The sequence below is a fragment of the Strix uralensis genome, chromosome 1 (assembly GCF_047716275.1).
Source record: "Strix uralensis isolate ZFMK-TIS-50842 chromosome 1, bStrUra1, whole genome shotgun sequence".
NCBI lineage: Eukaryota > Metazoa > Chordata > Aves > Strigiformes > Strigidae > Strix > Strix uralensis.
The window spans coordinates 88,013,638-88,032,422 of NC_133972.1; the positions used below are offsets into that span (position 1 = coordinate 88,013,638).

The 18,785-nt window shown below is 34.4% G+C and overlaps 1 protein-coding gene across 1 annotated transcript in view; it reads left to right on the forward strand.

The window, feature by feature from the left end:
• The first annotated feature begins 3,781 nt into the window (after positions 1-3,781).
• Positions 3,782-18,785, forward strand: part of CDH10 (cadherin 10) — a 105,330-nt gene continuing 90,326 nt past the window's right edge. Inside the window, exon 1 of the mRNA XM_074873881.1 lies at positions 3,782-4,080. The gene's annotated coding sequence lies outside the window, so the exon portion shown is untranslated. The remainder of the gene's footprint in view (positions 4,081-18,785) is intronic.

Below are 18,785 nucleotides of genomic sequence, written 5' to 3' on the forward strand. Positions count from 1 at the left end.
ATAATTATTTTTTTTTAGTTTGCATTATACATAAATAAACAATTCTGGCCTTTGTTAATTTTGAAGCACTTGGGTTTTATTGTTAGGATTTGTGTGTATGATTTTATAGAGGTTAAAATATATCAAGCATAGATAAAAACCAAGGAGAAATGGGATTATCAGGTTCCATACAGTTCATTGCTAGGTTTGGAGTCTTTAAAAACACCACATTGATCACTATTTCATGAGCTCATGAACCAACTACTGTAATCTCTTACTCCATGTGGGTCAGCACTGAGTGGAGAGAATTCCAGTAGGTCTGACAGGCATTTGTCAATAGTGATACTTACGAAAATGGGGTCTAATTCCAGATTTTTTCCTTTCTCATCCTTCTTACACCTCATCATCTTCCTACAAATGCAAGTGTTGGCTTCTGGGATCTCTGCCAAGTTTGTAACCAGAAATAAAAAGCAAGGAAATTATCTCTACTGTAGTCTGAGTAAGCATCATGCTAGACCTATCATTTCAGAGGGTAAAGCTGCCTACCTTGAAGACAGAGATGGCAAAAAACAACTCCACGGTCCCTGGTAAGGTCTGTACCTCTCTGACTTTTTTATCTTGTGTGCTTTGGGTTTTGGGTTCTTTTTTGTTGTTTTTTTCCACCCCAGGTTTCCTTGTTCAGTCTCCATGAATTTGTCTTTACCCCTATTCTGCCACTGTTTCTTCCTTCTTGCTTTGTCAGAAATATGGCTTTTTTTCTTTGCTGGCCAAGAAGAATATGTCCTTCAGCCTCCAGTCCTTCTGCTCCTACCACTCTTCCTTTATTTTAATGCTCCTTGACCTAATCTGTCCCCATTGGTAAGCTTCTCTGACTCAAAGGCCAGCTGTGGAATTTCACATTCTGCCTTCAAAGTATGAAGGTTGTTTAACTCCTGTGATAAAATTCCAGCTGTATAATTTTTCCTCCTTCTCTGAAATCTTGGTATCATTTTGGCTGAAATATTTTAAAATTATTTCTGCCTGAGGCAGACCATCAGTGTAGAAAATTTAATCCTAAATAATTTGTTTGGTAAATTTATAAGCAACTGTAAAAGGACTCTTCTAATGGGAAGTATTAGGCAGTGTTAAAAATAAGTTATGATGCCACCTTGTTTTAAAGTTACTGTCATGTGTATGAATAAGTAGATGGTTGAAAAACTGTTTTCTTTTAGATATCCATATGCTATCAGTATAAATAAATACTGGCTTTTAAATAGCTGCCCATACCAACAGAAACAGGAGTTAGTAACAAAGTATGGCTTTTCTAGAGTTAAACCTTAACTCCAAAAGTTAGTCCAATTTAAGAGTGCAAGTGTGACTTGCAGTAACTATGCCTGAATAAATTAATATATCTCTAGGATAAGATTGGTTCATTCTAGCTGAATAAAACCCTAGCAGAAATATACCAAAATACTCTGCAGAAAAGGGAGTAGGCACACATTCAGTGACTCTGACGTTCTTGTTCCTGAATAATTGCACTAGATCATTTATTTTCTTTGACTTCAGAATTTGGTTTAGCTCTGTGTGTGCATATATGTGTGTGCACATGTGTAGAATAAACTTTTGTATATATACACAAATTGTCATTTATTTTCCACTTCATGGTTGCAACTTAAATAACAGAAGACAAAATGTTAAAAGGAACTGAAGCTTTTAACTTAATCTTCAACACTCAATATTTTGTTCATCACCCAGAAAGCAGTCCAGCTTTAAAGAGCTATTTCCCAGCCATGTATATACATTTCCACATATTTGTGTCTCCTTTCATTATCATTCGTCTGTATTACCAGATTGATAGGGCAACTTTTATTCTAAGACAATCTTTCGCTTTCTACTATAGGGTCCAAGCCTAAATCTAATATTTTAGGAGGCAGAAGCACAGTTGGTACAGCCAGAAAATAAAGTTGCATGAAATTTACCTTCATATCAATGTGAGAAGATTTGCCCAAAATAAGAGAATCTTATGCTTCCAGTTTTGCAGGAATACATAGGTAAACTTGGAAGACAATGCAGATATTGTCAGTTCCACATGGATCACTGGGAACTGTGAATGTGTCTTTACATAGTGTAACACCAAATGGTGACAGAGATTAGGAAACTTGAGTTAGATTCTGCGGTCTCCTCCTTTCCTGTGAAAGGACTGAGAATGAAGGTCTTTGGAAACCAGGAGCAGATCGACATATGACAATTCTAATTTTTGTATTGATACAACAATGGGAAGGGCAGAAGGAAGGCACTGGAACTTTTTCTACAGATGTGTTACGCATTGCACTGTGTATTTATATGCCCAAGTACAGTCAAAGTCAATGAACTCAATTGCCTTTCCTTGAAAGATTAAAAATCTAGCATGGTAGATATTTTTTTTTTCAAAACCAAATCATTTCATATATGGTAGCAAGAAGAGATTCCCCCCACCTCACCCCCTGGTATTTTGCTGCTTTGCTCCTTTCTAGCTCCAGATGTGTTCACGTGCTAGTATAACATGTTACTTAAATGCTGACTTGCTCATCTGCCGTCAATAAGGTTGAGCTTAGGTGGTGGGTCATTTCTGTTCCTGCTGATGGTTACAGATATGGGAAAACAACAGCAGTTGGTTACATTAGGAAGTGATACTAGGCACAATAAGGATCTTACCTTTCTTTTTAATTGTCTTTTCAACTGATAGCAGCTGAAAACAAGCAAAATTATTACCACTGAGCAGCCTAACAGCCAGTGATCTATCTACTCCTGTATTAGATTTTTTTAATAATGAAATAGTTTTCATTTTTACTTTGTTCCTCACTCCCAAATACATTTTTCAGCTCCTGTTTTAATAGAATTTGTCTTTTTTTTTTTTTTTTGGAAGACTTTTTTACAACCAGAGAAAGTCCCTTATGACACTTTTTAGATAGAGCAATACTGACATCCATTGGTTTAATCTTATGTGACTATTTGTTAAATCTCTTCTAACTGATGTACACATAACCCTCTACAGTATCACAATGAAAGGATTGGACTTGGTACGATCCAAGGAGGATTGTGCTAAGTCCAATTTGCTGTATTAGAAACATGAAACCAACAGATTAACTTGATGAAAAGGAACACATTGCAAAATGTGAAGTCCAAATACAGTGACTGAAATAAAATAAAAACATGCATTGCCAGTATCAAATGGGGAAAAAATATTAATGGGGGATTAAGTAGTGACGCTGACATTTTTTTTAGACAGCCTCTGGAAATGGAAAAATACCTAATATTGTATGACCTGCTCTTGTTTTATATTAATCATAAAACTGGTGAAGCACGAGGAAAAATGTTTCTAATCTAATAGCATAAGCAGTTCAGTGAAGAAAATAACTACTCTGTGGTTTCATCTGAGCCCTCTGAGGTCGTAATTTAACTTGGCACCATGCTATTTTTTTTTTTAATGTATATGTATATACATTTTATAAATATTGCTGTAAGATCACTGGTGGTATAGGAAAGTGGTTATATTTAATCAGGAAAAAAATACACCACAAAAACCGGTGGTGTTACGACAAGCTAAGCAGATGAGGCTGATTACCTTAGACTTCAAAAACAGAGAACCATTCTGTCAGCGAAGGGAGGGCAATAGGCTTTAACAGAAAAGCTCTCCGTTTGCTGTACCCTCCCACCGCATTCACTTGCAAATCACTGTGTGCTTGGAAAAGCCTGCACTTCCCCAGTCTCCAACCTTCCCAGGGTAAGTGCTGCGGCTCTGCCAGCAGCGCCTCTCCCGCTCTCGTCCTCGGAGGGAGAGCGAGTGTGTGCGTGTCTGTGCAGGGTCCGTGTATGTGGTGGGGATGGTGTGTTTTTTTTTTTTTTTTTTTTTTAATCGGGAGCTCTGAATGAAAGCCAGTCAGAGGGAGAGCTCCCCCTTAGCTTTGGTTCCCAGCTGTCCAGAGTTAAGTGATGCTGAGAGAAAAAGCCTGAGTTAGATCCAAGTATGATCAGTCTTAGAAAATAATAGGAGAAAACAAACAAAAAAAAGGACTCTAATAGCTCGGTTTTCAGTTTGGTTGGGGTGGACACTACTTCACTTTCTCAGAAGCAGAATAAAAGGTAGGAACCTTTCTTATTTTTATTTCCTTGAGCTCTTTGTAGTTGTTATGATTATAGCATGAACAGTATGGTCTTTAATACGATGCATAGAATTGTTCTACTATATCCAACTTTTTACATTTTATAAATATGCTTCAGGAGTAATGAGACAACGGATAGGAAATAACTGCTGTGTATTCTCTCCTCAAAGTAAACCGATATCATATTTATTCATGATTGAGACACTAAGCATTTATTTTTTTTTTTTTTTTTTTTTTTTCCTCCTAGTAAGCAGGCTATCTTTTGAACAGCAATTTCCATCTGTATTCAGTTCTTGCAAATTCAGTGCGGGGGAACAATACTACTTGAATTGAAAAAATCACAATGTTTCATAGTGTAACTGTTATGAGCATAGCATGAAACACACACATATGTGCCCTCACTTTCACTATACCAGTGCAAGTCTGTTGCAGCTTTCACTGCTATTTGTTCTGCTCTGAATTGAATTTCAGAATAATTATACACACTCAGAGCAAATGCTTCTTATGAAGGAAATCCCTGTAGAGAGGGATAGCAGGGTGGATACAGGCAATATTTCAAATATCTGTACAGAGCTACATACACACAAATGGTGAAAATATTGCCAAGGTTTGACATTTCAGTAAAGGGGGGATAGGAGGAGAAGGGAAGAGGTAGAGGAAGGAAAAATTTAGTCTGCACCTGTGTGAGCATTTATTGTCACTGCTGCAATAAAATCCATATTTGATGTGGTGTTAAATTAATGCAGCACAATGCAAGTCTAAATCCATGTTCCCAACTACTATTGATGGCATTGTCAGCTGCATTAGAAATTTGCAATAGGCTAATACTGTACATCATACTAGTTGCAGACATAAAAATCTAACAGTCCTTCAGCTTAAGGGAAGGCATCTGCACGTGCAATCAGTGACAAATAGCAACCAGCATTTTAAAACTGACCTATCATCTCCGTTGCTTCCACACAAATGGAGCTGTTGCCTATAATCTTCATCTTTCATTTCAGTAAAAGCCTCTGTATTACCCCAGCTGCACACCCGTTGCTTTTAAGGTATTTTTTGAATTCTACAACTTGTTGTGTATGCATGTGCTCACGCATATATGTGTGTGAGTATGTGCACTGTGTGAGGAAGCAGATTTGTTAAAAATTCCGTGTAGGTTTTTTTTTGTGGTGTTTTTTATTTGTTTGTGTGTTTGTTTTTGGTTGGTTTTTTTTTTTTTTTTTTTTTTACCTAGTAGGCTTTAAATTTACATGGTGATATTACTGGAGGGGGGAAGCAGGGAGTGGGAGACTGGAACATAGTTCTGAATCACTAAATCCTTTTTAAATATGCCGTTTAATAGGAATATTATGAGTCTGGTACAAGCATTTATTGAGATTTTCCAGTTACTCAAACTTTTATATTAATTGGTTACTTTTTGAATGTAATAGTAGTCTGTGCTATTTTAGAGAAGGAGATGAAAGAATGAACTTAGGGAACTGGGAAAGGCAAGTAGAAAAGACAAGCTATCTTTCTCAAGAGTTGAAAACCAGCTTTTTAGAGTCAATATGGGTTTACATCAAGAGAGGAATACTTCTTGGATTATAAAGTTGTAATCTAGTTTTTGCCTGAGGGAGTCTTCTCATATTTTTCTATACTTTGTTAGATAAAAGTGTGAATGAAGAGGTCATTTCTGTAGCAGTTTCTCTTAATTTTAGTTTAACTTTACATCCATGTTTTCTTTGTGTGGTGTCAAGATGATATTGTACACTTAAATAGGAACTCTGTGATGTCTGAGGAGTGTTGATTATAATACAGATATTTAAACTTGAAACTGTGGCTGCTGATTTGATTTTTTTTGTTACTTTGGGTAGCATTGGAAAATATGTCTAGTTGCTTGCTTTGCCAACAGTGTATATTTATAATGCTTTGTAACAGTTCATGGAAAAGAAAATAGCAAATACATCTTAAAGGGACTGCATGTAGTACCTTATATATTCTTAAATGGTCTTGTTGGCTTTGCATTAGGGTAAATGAATGTAGATGTACTAAAACTTTGTACTTTCGTGTTTTCAATAGACAAAGGATCTGTGAAGTAACTGATGAAATACTGAAATGTGCTCACAGTAGACACTGTGGTTACTGTTCTTTTCTGTGCCTAGTTGAAAAGGCATAAAAATAATGTTATATGTCAAAGCAAATGAGCTCATCATTAATTAAATTTAGAGAGATATTTATAAGATACACATCTATACATGCACACCAGCATACAAATTTCATCTAAGTAATGTAAGATATTTTTTTCCTTGTTAAATAATTAAATGTAAAAGGCAGAAAAGGTTAATTTGAAAATAATGTCTACCTCTGATTCTGAGAAAGTAATTTTCTGATCTCAACATGATTTCCCAAGGAAACAAATGAAACAGAGCCTGTCTCATCTGAATAATTCTGTGCAGGTGACTTAGTTTCTATGACTGGTAACCGCATTTACAATCAGGTTGCGGGTCGAAGTACTATAATTTTATACCTTATGATACCACTAGGTTGCAGCACTAGTGTAGGGGGTCAAATTAAGATTGAAATATTGTTGAATAGCAGCAGTGGGGTGAAGTTTCTGACTGTTACAATAATCCTATTTTAAATTCATTCATTATTTTCTCTTGAAACCAACTTGGTAAACACCAAGGTATCTTAATTGGACTTAATATGTCCTTGTTCATAAATTTTAAAGAAACTTCTGTACAGTTAATTCTTTGCTATTACATGACACACAGAAATAAAGGGAAAACATTATTTTGGCAGAATATAAGGATTTAAGAAACATTTTGTGAGTGCCTTAAGTCAGCCACATAAATATATATTCTGTATTACCATTGTATTTGCTATGGGCTTTTTAATAACATACTAATTGATGTATCACAATAATGTTGTATAACAAATGATGTATAAAAAAATTATATATAACAATATAAAAGAAGAAAATTTAAATTAAAAAATAAAACTTCTTTACGTATGAACAGTTTAATTATGCCAAAGTAAAACATTATGAAGGGTGACTTCACTGCACATAAGGATGACATACTATAGCACATTTTCAATTGTTGAATAGTATGCAGCTATCAATGAAAGCTCATGCAAACTAAAGGTGCAGTGCATTGAAACCTTGGCTGACTATACAACACAGACACTGCACATCCTGCACCCTCAAATCTACTAATGTGAACACTTGCTTTTTGAAAAACACATACTTCTCTATTGTCCAACTTCTGGAAAAACTTGAAAGCAGGAAACAGTGAAGAAACAATGGTATTCTGAATTCTGTCTTGAGCTAAATGTTCCCCAAATCTCCCTTCAGGCCAAGAGGAACTCTGGTGTTGAATGTTGCTTGCTTTTATCTCCCTGGATTTCCAGCTCTTCAGCTTTGAGTCCTTGGCATGGCGACTTCCCTAACTTGCACGTTTCTGTGGGATAGCAGCTCTACCATAGAGCAATGCAAAGTAATCCTCATCTCTGGAGAGCTGAGTGTGTTACAGTTATCAGGCTGTATTACTACACACAGAAAAAATCAACTAGACCTGAGCACTGCTTTTTTCCTTTGTTCTGTTTTCATCTGATGGGAAGCCAGAACACCATCCAACCAAAGAGCAATTGAGTTTATACGTTCTGTTTACTGGCTTATCTGTCTGATTTTTAGTATGTGGAAGATCTGCCAAAAATATGCCAGTTAAAGCTTTATACACATTTCTTTGTACAGGCAATCTTCCTGATTATTTAAACATCAGAGCCAGTTACCTCAAGTGTGTGTGTGTATAGTAGAGGCAAAACAGGGAAAACCTTTGTCTTATACAGGGATTACATACTAGCAAGCAGAATACTGTACCATTTCTCTCTTAATTTGTATCAGCTTTTTATTACTTCACTTTTTCTGTAACCTCCCACTACCATTTCTTGCCTCTACTAATTTATATGTTTATCACTTTTTTTGATAAAGAAGTATGCAGGAGGCATAAAGCTCTAGCAGTATTTCAGAGGTACTCTCTAGCTTGTGCTGTCACGGGACATCTGATCTGGGACATAAACTCAAGTCTGCTAGCTGGAAGTATGTAGTAACACATCTGTACCAACAGGCTGCATCAGGGGAATACAAATACTTAGAAAGTTAACTGGATATAATGAAAAACAACATGGCAGGTGTCTTTTTTAATATTGTTCCCACATGCACATCATTCTTTATACAATGGGGTTTTTTTTATTTATAACTTTATTATGGCACCTCTTAATTGTAATTCAAAGTGAACTTTGAATCATATTTCAAACAATAAGAAATCACATAAAGAAGACAGCATGTGTGTGAGTTTATGTAAAGGTGATGATTCAAAAAAATTAATTGAAAATAGATGTTTCCGGAATTCTGTTGCTCAAAAGATAGAACTGTGTTCTGTGTTTTACAAAAAATACAAAACCTCTCCAAAACATTTTCTCATGAAGAACTGTATATTAGGTGATATTATGTACGCATATGTAGGTTTTATAATTTTACTTTTAATATTCCACCACCTGGCACACTACAGATTGGACTTATTGTATTATCCTATTTCAGTGCTCTGCATTACAGCATAAAGAACATGACATACCATCACTTAGCCTGATCAGAACATGATCCTTAAAAATGAACGCAATCCTCATGAACTACAATGTTATAATGTTCAGAATCTTAAGACGTAAAGGATAGATACCAATGTAATTTAGAGCACTATGAGCAAGACTCAAAATGCAATGTCCAACTGTTAATTTTTCTCCCAAATTAACATTAAATAAAAAGATGTATAACTGAACCATATTTGTGTGCTTGTGTCTACCACACTTCAGTAGTTCGCATTATATTTACACCTGTTTAAAAAATAAAATGATTATCTTTTTAATTGTTATGCTAACCTATTAGTAAGCACAAGTAAAACAGATATGCCTGTGTCTAGGAAACTTAGATGCTGGGCATTCTGTCATTGGCTCCTCTAAGTATCCCAGGTATACAGCAGATTTTTACGTCCATTGGAATCAAGAGCTATACATGGATTTTCTTGAATATCTTTCATATCTTATACATAAGACAAAATACATGGAAAAAAATCTTTGAGTTTTTAAACCAGGGTAAGAACAGAGATAGGAACCCGAAGTATTTGTATTTATTTAGAGATAATATTCAGGACAGAGGGAGGATGGTTCTGCTTCTAATATTTCTAAGAAAAATGATCCTGTAAATTCCTTTCTCTTACATATAGTCACCTGCTATTTTCCTCATATCTTTTCTATGGTGAGTCAATATCAGTAATGTTTCTGTATGTACAGTGTTAGCATCCTTGCTTCTGTCCCCTGTCCAGGCCAAGCTCCTGTAACCCTGAAAAGGTCTTTGTTCTGATCCTGCTACTGCAGATGAAGTTTCCTAAAAAGGGACCTGGACACCCTTTCAAAAATAGGTGATGAAAGATGGGAAAAATGAGACCTCTTCCTCTCTCATGACACTGAGATTTTCCTGACTGACTCCACATGGTTTAATAGACATAATATAAATTTTTTTTCTTCATATAGTTATCATTCTCATAGTGTTCTTTTAATAATACTGTTCCCCACTAGACCTTGAAATGCTGTCAGATACAGCCTTGACAGGCACATGGGATTCAATTATGAATTGGGACTGTAGTGTGTTTTGTCTACAAGTTCCTATTTTTTGAGGGAAGGACTGTCATCTTTTCTCCCTATATCTTTCTACGACTCTGGCAGAGAGAAAAAGGGTAGAAACATGTTCTTGTAGTCTTGACTGAAAACTGTGTATAGTATTACTATACTTAATTGGAAATAAAGAAATATCTTATTTCAATCTTCAGGTTGTTTTCACTATTTTTTTTAAGTACATGCACTTACAATCATGTTTTCACATTTCATTGTTTGTTGGAGAAATATCCAATCCTAAACATATCAGACAAAGTGTGAATCTAAGTTTCTGTATGGGTCCTTCTCTGTTTTATGGTATATAAGATTTCTTGAAGACCTATAGATGCATGTTATCTGTGTGTCACCAGCAAATTAGCTAAAGGTAGACTTAAATGTCATTCGTCTTCATCATGAAGATTCTAAGTAATACATTCACTAGAAGTGTACATGTGCTAATTAGATGACTAAGATTTAATTCTTAAAATAATGTGTGTCTGTTTTTTTTAAAGTTGAGGCTACTCTAAAGATGACCTGGACTTTCAGTGGTAGACTGTCAGTTATTAAAAATAGAAAGAATACAAAGAAAGAAAAAAGAGCAGAAAGTGTTTAAAATTTAAAAAATCCCCAAACATGATGAATTGAAACAGGAGAATGACAGTATTTCCGCTCTTACTTTCTTTCTACCTGTAAGAATAAATTTTAATAACAAATTATGCAAATAATCATTCACAAAAATTTTACATCATGCTATAGATCATATTTTCATTTTTAATATAGATGTCTTCTAATTATTTTTTTTTCATGTAGTGGGGAAGGATATTTACATGTCAGTACTGTTGTATATTTTTTTTTCTTTCATTATAATCTTGATCCTGTAAAGTAAGCTATGTAGAGCTATTAGCCTGCCCGCATGACTTTCTGCTAAAAAATCAAAATAGGTGCCCTAATAGTCCCTTGGGTCATCTAGCAGTGAATTACAGTTAATTACATAGTTTAAAACAGAAAATCATCAGAATCTATAAACATTAGAATCTATAAAATCACTACAATAGAATAAGTGGAGTTTCAGCAGAGATCAACAGCATTCAACCATTTAATCAGCAGTCTTTAATCGAACTAGTCCTGTATTAAATGGAAAGTAATAATGTAGGCCTCAATTTATGAATGAGTTACTGGGATATACCCAGTCATTTTGCAGCTATGTGAAAAGATTTGCTGATTTCTAAGATTAGGGAAGGAAGACATTTCATTATGACATGAAAGATAGTTTAAGATCTGCTTAAGCATATTATATCCATGTTCCCCAAATGTGCTACTACTTTCTACTTCCCAAGGCCATGTTTTAAATAGTCTTTTTGTCTCCAAATTCTGCTTCTGTTTGGGATAGTTTCCACAGGCTTTTGGCAGAAATCTGTAGCGTCCATAAAAAGGTAGGACATAGAACACTATCATGAGTTGCATTTTAGGGAAGTGTGATTTTTTTTTTTTTTTTTTTTTTTTTCTGCTGGACAAAGTTTCTTCTGTCGTAGTGTGCTAAGATGTGTTCTTTCCCTTGAGTAAGAAAGAGTATGGGGCTCATAGTCAAGGTATTATTGAAGCTGACATCTTGATTAAAATGGGTGAACCAGGCCCCAGACATACTATGTACATTTAGTTCTCTCCATGACTTAATACTTCAGGGCATTTTGTTGACAGTTTGCGTTTAAGAACTTAAAAGCATATTTGTTACTAGACCTATTTTTTTCTGGTAGTTATGAATGGCAGATGTACAGATACAGATAGATGTTTTTTCCTCTGTAACATTGTTCTTTTATAAAATATATACTTTTTTCCTTGCTTGTACAATTCCTTCAAATTTATTTTATTAAGTGGTTTCAAATGAAGTAGCACCCTGATTTGACTACTTTGAGAAAATCTTTCCTAAGGTGGAAATGTATACCTTTTTGATTTATTTATATTATTTAGACAGTCATTAATCATTCTGATGATCAGAATAAACTGACCTCTTTTCTGAAATTTAAGTATGTATGTGGAATATATGTACAGAATGGAAAATTAAGAAAAAATTATACATTTCTTATTCTTCTTTCTATCCTAACAAGACACCTGAACCTACTCTGAAATACATGTGCTATTTGAGAATATATCCTAATTGTGGCTTGGTTTCCTCTAGTTTTTTATTTGAGGTCAGAATAATGAGAATTAAAAAAGAAAGATGAAATAAGACATAGTGTATTTAGTGTATTATAGTAATAATCCCATTAAAGTTTTGATGAGCATAAATCTTCAAGAGAATTTAGGAATTTGTAATGTGAATAAGAAAAGTCACTGGTCTTGAGCTATTCTAAACTAAATACCTAGAAGTTTGTGACAAAGAAGGAGAAATCAATTATTTAAGTTCTGAAATGCAGAGGTTTTTTAAAAGAAAGAGTATAATTTCAATTAATTACATTCAGAGGTTTCTTTCTGCTTGGTTTCTTTCTGGCTGAAGGCTGTGAACACTTTTTTAGTAGTTGTTTTGTTGGATTTCTTTTTAATAGATAAATGAAATCAAATAATTGCCAGTAAAGTAATTATGATTTGAAATTTTTCATCCCCCACAAGGCTTTGGTGATTTTGTTTTGGTTTTATTCAGTTAGTGCATTCTGACCTGTTCCTATAATATAATGCAGTTCTTTGTGAAGGATGAGGTTTTGCCATGGGAATAGAAAAGCATTCATTTGACAATAAAATATCCTATAAGCTAGAAATATAGTTTCTTCAGTATTTCTCAAATTATATACCACATAGCTTTTTTCAGAGTTCAGTAAATTTGAGATCAGTTTTTTTTTCTTTAATTGAAATTGAGTGGAGTAAATGAATAATTCTTAATGTATAAGATGTTGAACTTTACTTTGATAAATTGTCCTTTAGGGGAGACTATAAATTGTTGATGGGTTTCAAGTTATTTCTTCTTGTGTCTGTTTAGTTTTTATTCATACATACACATATGTTCTTATTTCCTTTTTAGGACAGGGAAGTATATAATTCTAAATGTTCATTGCTTGCTCTTTGTAATTTGTAAGAAATTTAAGCTTAAAACCTTTTTCTCCATATTCATTAACTGTGGAAAGTCTCCACATTTCAGCAGTTTGTCAGAGTAAGCAGAATGATGTTCATAACTTGCTAACCAAATCGAAAGTCAAATGTTGATGACATTTTTTGCGCAATTCCCTGAAAAGTTTGTTCATTTTTTCAGATGAGAAACTAGGAATGCAGATATTTTTAATCTTTTGGTGCCATCTTGTGGCAAGAGGATAATTATATGAAACCAGGAGGTACTGTCTTTTCTAGTCCACAGTTTCTATGCCTACCAGCAAAATATCTTGCTTAGGTGACAGATACGTATGTATGAATTTTTATAGTGGCTGTAAAGTAGCAGACCAAGTCATGCACAGGACAAAGTTCTCTTTTGTTGCTTTTTTTTTTTTTTAATCTTTTCAAATGCATTACTATAAACACTGATTTGAGAAATCTCACAAAAATTCACTATAATTACCACATAGAAATAGATTTATATTCTGTAATGCATTCGATCTTTGTAGAATACTTAAATACTTAAGTAGTTCAAGTCAATATTCACTTCAGCTTTCTGTAATGTTTAACAGAAATCCAAGGCCTATGCTACCATTCTTGTTTTTTGCTTTGTTATCTGGTTTTGGCCTGGGCAAATTCATACCAGCCTGCATCCAAAAAAGCAATAACAGAACGAGACTGCTGTTTATTTTCCTGATATTTTCATTGGGATTCAGCAAGATGGGTGGCTTTGGTTCTGTGCTAAATGAATATTAGTTTTAATACCTGTTTTTTTGAAGATAACGCTTGTAGACATCTGTCATCAGTACAGATGACATTCTCACTCAATTTCCTAAGGAGTTTTCTATGTGATAGTCCATATTTGTTTACTTATTTATCTCTAACTTCCAGTCATGCTGAAAGTTTCTAGATGCAAAAATATTACTCCCTGTCAATAAGTGGAAAGAAAATCAAGATGTCAGTCCTGCTTTTACTTAACCCAGTGGTTCTCATTCTTTTAAAAGAAAGGGTTTGTTGGTTGTTGGTTGTTTTTTTTTTTGAGATAACATTTACTATAGTCTGGTCCAAATAACATCTAAATATCTTGTAGTCATTGAAGAGCAACTGCATATTATAACTTGGTGAGGTATTATACCCTTTTTTCAGACAAGAGATATGAAAGCATGTAAAGATTAAAAGTGCTCATACCTCAGGGCAGACTGAAATTTTGAATTTCAGTCCAGTACTATAGCCACAAAAGACCAAAAAGAAAAAAATTACAGTATTTTTGATAGTTATATCTTCCCAGCTGAAGGAGGAAATTCTATCAATCAAAATGAGTAACAAGCGAGAACAGTGTTTAATACCTCACCTTTGAAATGGAAGTAGTGTTCTAATGGGATATTCTTGCAATGTCAGATACTTCCATCACTTTGTGTACACATGGCCAATACTGCCTTGTTTATTATATGTTTTCTAAACTTACACAGAAAATGAAAATATGATAAGGATGTTAATACAAGATATGTTTTCTAGCAATTATATGGTATATATTAAAATATTAGTCACTAGAACATGATTTTTAGTAAGCAATTACTAGCAGAGGTACAGTTGTATGCTGTGCCAGCTCGTGACTGTGATAAATCAGTCAACAGCTGAAGTGTTCCTTTTGGATGGTTAGAGATTGTGTGATTTCCCTGATTATAGCTGGCTGGATTAGCTAGAGATTAAACTCTGTTGCCTATCATCAGGAATGGAGAGAAGAATCATAACGTTAGTGTAATAAGATATAGAATTTCAACAGTTTGATACATGTATGTGATAATGTGTTTGTTAGAATTTTCCCTTCTGATCCCAGTAAAATTCTCCTGGCAATTAACACCCTTGAATACTTCTCTCTCTCTGTATCTTTTGGTGCCTTCTATGGTATACTTTGCCTACAAGATTGAAGTGGCAGGTGAATTAAGGAAAGAAAGAATTGCAATTGCTCATTCCAGTGAATTCACATGGTGTGAATTCCCTTACAAGGAAGACAAACCTAGATATGTGTCATAGTCTTTTTGAGGGAAAGGTGTGAAGTGTCTTGGAAAGATGAAATAACCCAAAGTATCAGTGTCTCCATTGAAGTTAGGGAGGGAAGGGAAACATGATCAAATAAGGTGATTATTCCTATTTGTGGAGCTTTTGGAGATTAAAAGAAAACAGAAGTGGTTAATGATTTTGTGATTATAATCAGGAACACCTGGAAATCTGTATAGCACCATTTCAGAACATGTTTTTGAAAGAAGTGGAATTGCTAGAAAATCTTCATCTCAGTTGCTAAATCCCTTTTATGCCCTCTCAGCAAATTACACCTGTTGAATAGTAGATTTTTCTCTCTCAGTCCCAGTGTGCTTAATTTAGGTAGAATTTTAGGTAGGTAAGTAAATACATTATTTATGCTAGAAACTGTTAGATCCTGTATATAAAGGGGAGACTGAAAAGTGTCTGTCACAGAACCTGTCTACATGATCAAAAGGAAAAAATGTTTTTTAAAACTGTTTCTGGGGTTAGTCCGTCAGATAAGATTGATTGCTGATCTGTGGAACTTGTATATTTAGTGTGTTCTCCTGACTGTCAAAATTATTTATGTCTAGTGTGACTAGCAGCTAGTCTAAGCAACATGCACCTAGGCTGTGGCAGTGAAAGAAGAAAATTCATCCTGCTGTACAACTGCAGTAATATATAACTGACATGTTTCAGGGCCTGAATGCCTAGAGAAATTCTAGACAAGTTATAAAGGTCACAGAAGCACAGGATCCCAACAACTATGGGTGCTCTTCTTACATACAAGACACAGGTGTATCATCTTTTCAGACAACTGCAGAAACAGTCTGAATGAGTTTGTTGCTATGACTTTGTTCTTAGGAGATTACAGTATTTAGGGCAAACCAGGAAGTGCCATTTAAATTGGAAAGACCACTGCTAAAATAAGAGTAGTGGCACTGATATTTCAAGTTATGTACTTTTTGGCATTAGGTTAAAATATCTTTCCTTTGCCAAAGTGAACTTGGTTGTTTTCTCATGAAGAGAAAACTATGTAGACGTTCGCTGCAAGTGAAGCACTTTTTTCCTTCCCTATTTTTTACAATGTAGAAATAATTTAAACTGTCTTTGATGTATGAATACACAAATAGACAAAAATTAAAATTATATTTTGTTGTACTGATGTAATGAAGTCTATTCTTTATTTCTTCAGAAATAAGACTATTTTCTTGAAATTGATTTATACCCATCTCCTTTGATGCAGAGCAAACTGTGAAACACTGTTGTCACTTTTGAGTATTCTAAAGAGAATATAGGAAATGTAAGACAAAAGACATTGTAGTTCCTTAAAAATGGGAGGAAAATGTCCTTTCTTAACAACTTTTAAAACTTTTTTTCCCCTGATTTAACAGTAATTTGGCAGTAGTCTCACAATGTCTTACGCAGGAAAAAAATTTTCAGAGAAACTGAAACCTTGCGTCTCTAGAACTGTCTTGCTCCAACAGTGTTCAAAGTCTTCTCAGCCAAAGGAGAAAAAATATCCCGATATTCCAGTAGTGTTACTGTAGTCTTAGACAGGCTACAGATCTTTTCTAGCTCCATAAGAGTTTGTGACAGCTGATTTACATGAGAAAAGAATGGTAACAATGATCATCTCTCCTGCTTTCTTTTTGTTAGTCTACATTGCTATCCACAAGAGCTCCACAGTTTTTGCACTTTGAAAAGACCACACTAGAGTCTTTCTTGCTCCTCACTTTAAAAAAAAAGAAAATCCTGAAGGAGAGGAAATAAGAGTTAATTTACACTGCCTCTTTCTGTGTGTTTTGGTGCTTTCTCTGAAAGGCATTTTGGTTAACAGCAGCAGTCAGGTGCTCTTGTCAATTAGGCCATACTTGAAATATTTTGTACTTGTTCATGCGTAAGAGTCATGCATTTGAAGAACCAGAAGATGCAGGGCTGAACAGCACTGCAGAATCTCCTGTTTTCAGTGGATTTCTGATGCCCTCTTCCAAATCAGAGGGAAAGAGTTTGCCTGGAGGGAGGATTAAAAGCCACCTCCTCCTCTGTATTGTAATCTTGGAGGTTGTATTAAACTGCAGCGTTTGAGGGCCAGGGTAGTTGTTAAACTGATGTGCTTTTGTGCATGGGAGACACCAGCATTTTGCAAATGATTTGTGTTTAATTTCCATTATCAGTGAGAGGATTTGATCCATATAGATACATTTTAGCACATTTAAATTGGTTTTAACATTGTGCAGATATGTACACACTCATGTGCTTTGGCCAGCTGTACCGTGTTTAGAGACTTTAATTTCCTACCAGAAAATAAGAATAAAATGGCTCTGTATTTCTGAGATTAACTGGATGTTAACCATCAACCTATCAGTCTTTGTCTCAGTTTGTGTTTAGCAGTACTGTGTTCAGGACTTCTAATTTTCTCAGACATTTTATTGGTTTCCACCTAGATTTTAATAAAAGGGTAATTTTCATCCCTCACATAATTTTTAGAAGGCAGTGATTTTTTTTTTTATAACCTGTTAATGATGTCCAATAGGTATTTGTCACGTAGTTGATTTAAAGTCAAAGATGAGAATTCTGCTTTAGTAATGAAATGCAGAGGACAGTTGGAATGAATTAATTATATAGAATACATGTGATCAGAGCTTGTCCTGGAAGACAAGCGCAAAATGAGAACCTACACTTAACTGATCATTCTCATTACCTAGGAAGTGCTTAATTTCATTTTTGTTTCAGTGTGCATTAAGCAGAAATTTTTGCATCCAAAGCAATATATAGAATTATATATTTAATAAAATATCAATATGCTATCTCACTAAAAAGGCTACAGTGTTGTAAGTCAAACACTGCCAAATATTTTAGAATTATTAAATCTTCAACGTAAAACTATGACGTAAAATTCTAAGGGAAATCAAATTGTGAGCTTTTTTTTCTGTGCTTTCTTTCACGCACATATTTTACTCCTAAAATGTTAATGTTTGTTGTGTTATCCTTTATGTGTTTCTGTTCATAAACCTTCCAAATTATAAGTGATGTTTTTGTAATGTTTCTAACATCCTAATGTTGCCCAACTCTTACTCAGAACTTAATCACCTGCTTTCTTTCTGTGCTGTGCAGGCGCTGGTAATTTGGTGTTCTTTGTATATGTCATGTTTTTTGCTTAGGACATACTTATGTTCATTGCTTCTCACTTCATATTTCCTACCAATGGATGTTTGACTTCGATCTGTATTATGCGATATAGCAAAATAAAAGTTGAATACTTTGAAATCACGGTTCTTGTGAACAAGACTGAGGTTCACTCTGAGAAGCTTAAATAAGCCTGAAGTTCTCTGTGAGAAATTTTACTATGTAGCTGAAACATAGCACTCTTTTTTTTTTTTTTTTTTTAAACAAAATATATGAATTCTGGCTGGTCATAGAAAATTTCTGTTCCAGTGAGTGGCTAAGTACTATGAAATACCTCTTCCAGGTATGCTCTTCCTGGGCTGTATCAGCAGAACCCACAAAAACTGGTTAAACTTTGATTGACATAATTTGAGTAGCAATGCCCCAAAGAAACATGCCACATTAGAGACAATGTGACACCCTAGCAAGGAGAAATGTTGAAAAATTGTTCAGACATAAACACTCATGTGATAAGTCCCTTTACATCTGTTCATAAAAATATATTATCTCTAGGTATCAGTGCACACATCCAGATACTTCTTAAATACTCTATGATAGTTTGTATGTCCTTGCAAATAGGTTTTTTCCTTGTGTTTCTTCAGTCTCTTACTCATTTTTAAATATGGATTTTGTGGTATGCTTTGGAGATTTTAAGAATATTCAATGCTATCAACAGTGTTCATGATACACAGCTGTATTTCCTGGATATTTTTCAGTGTACAATGGATATTATTT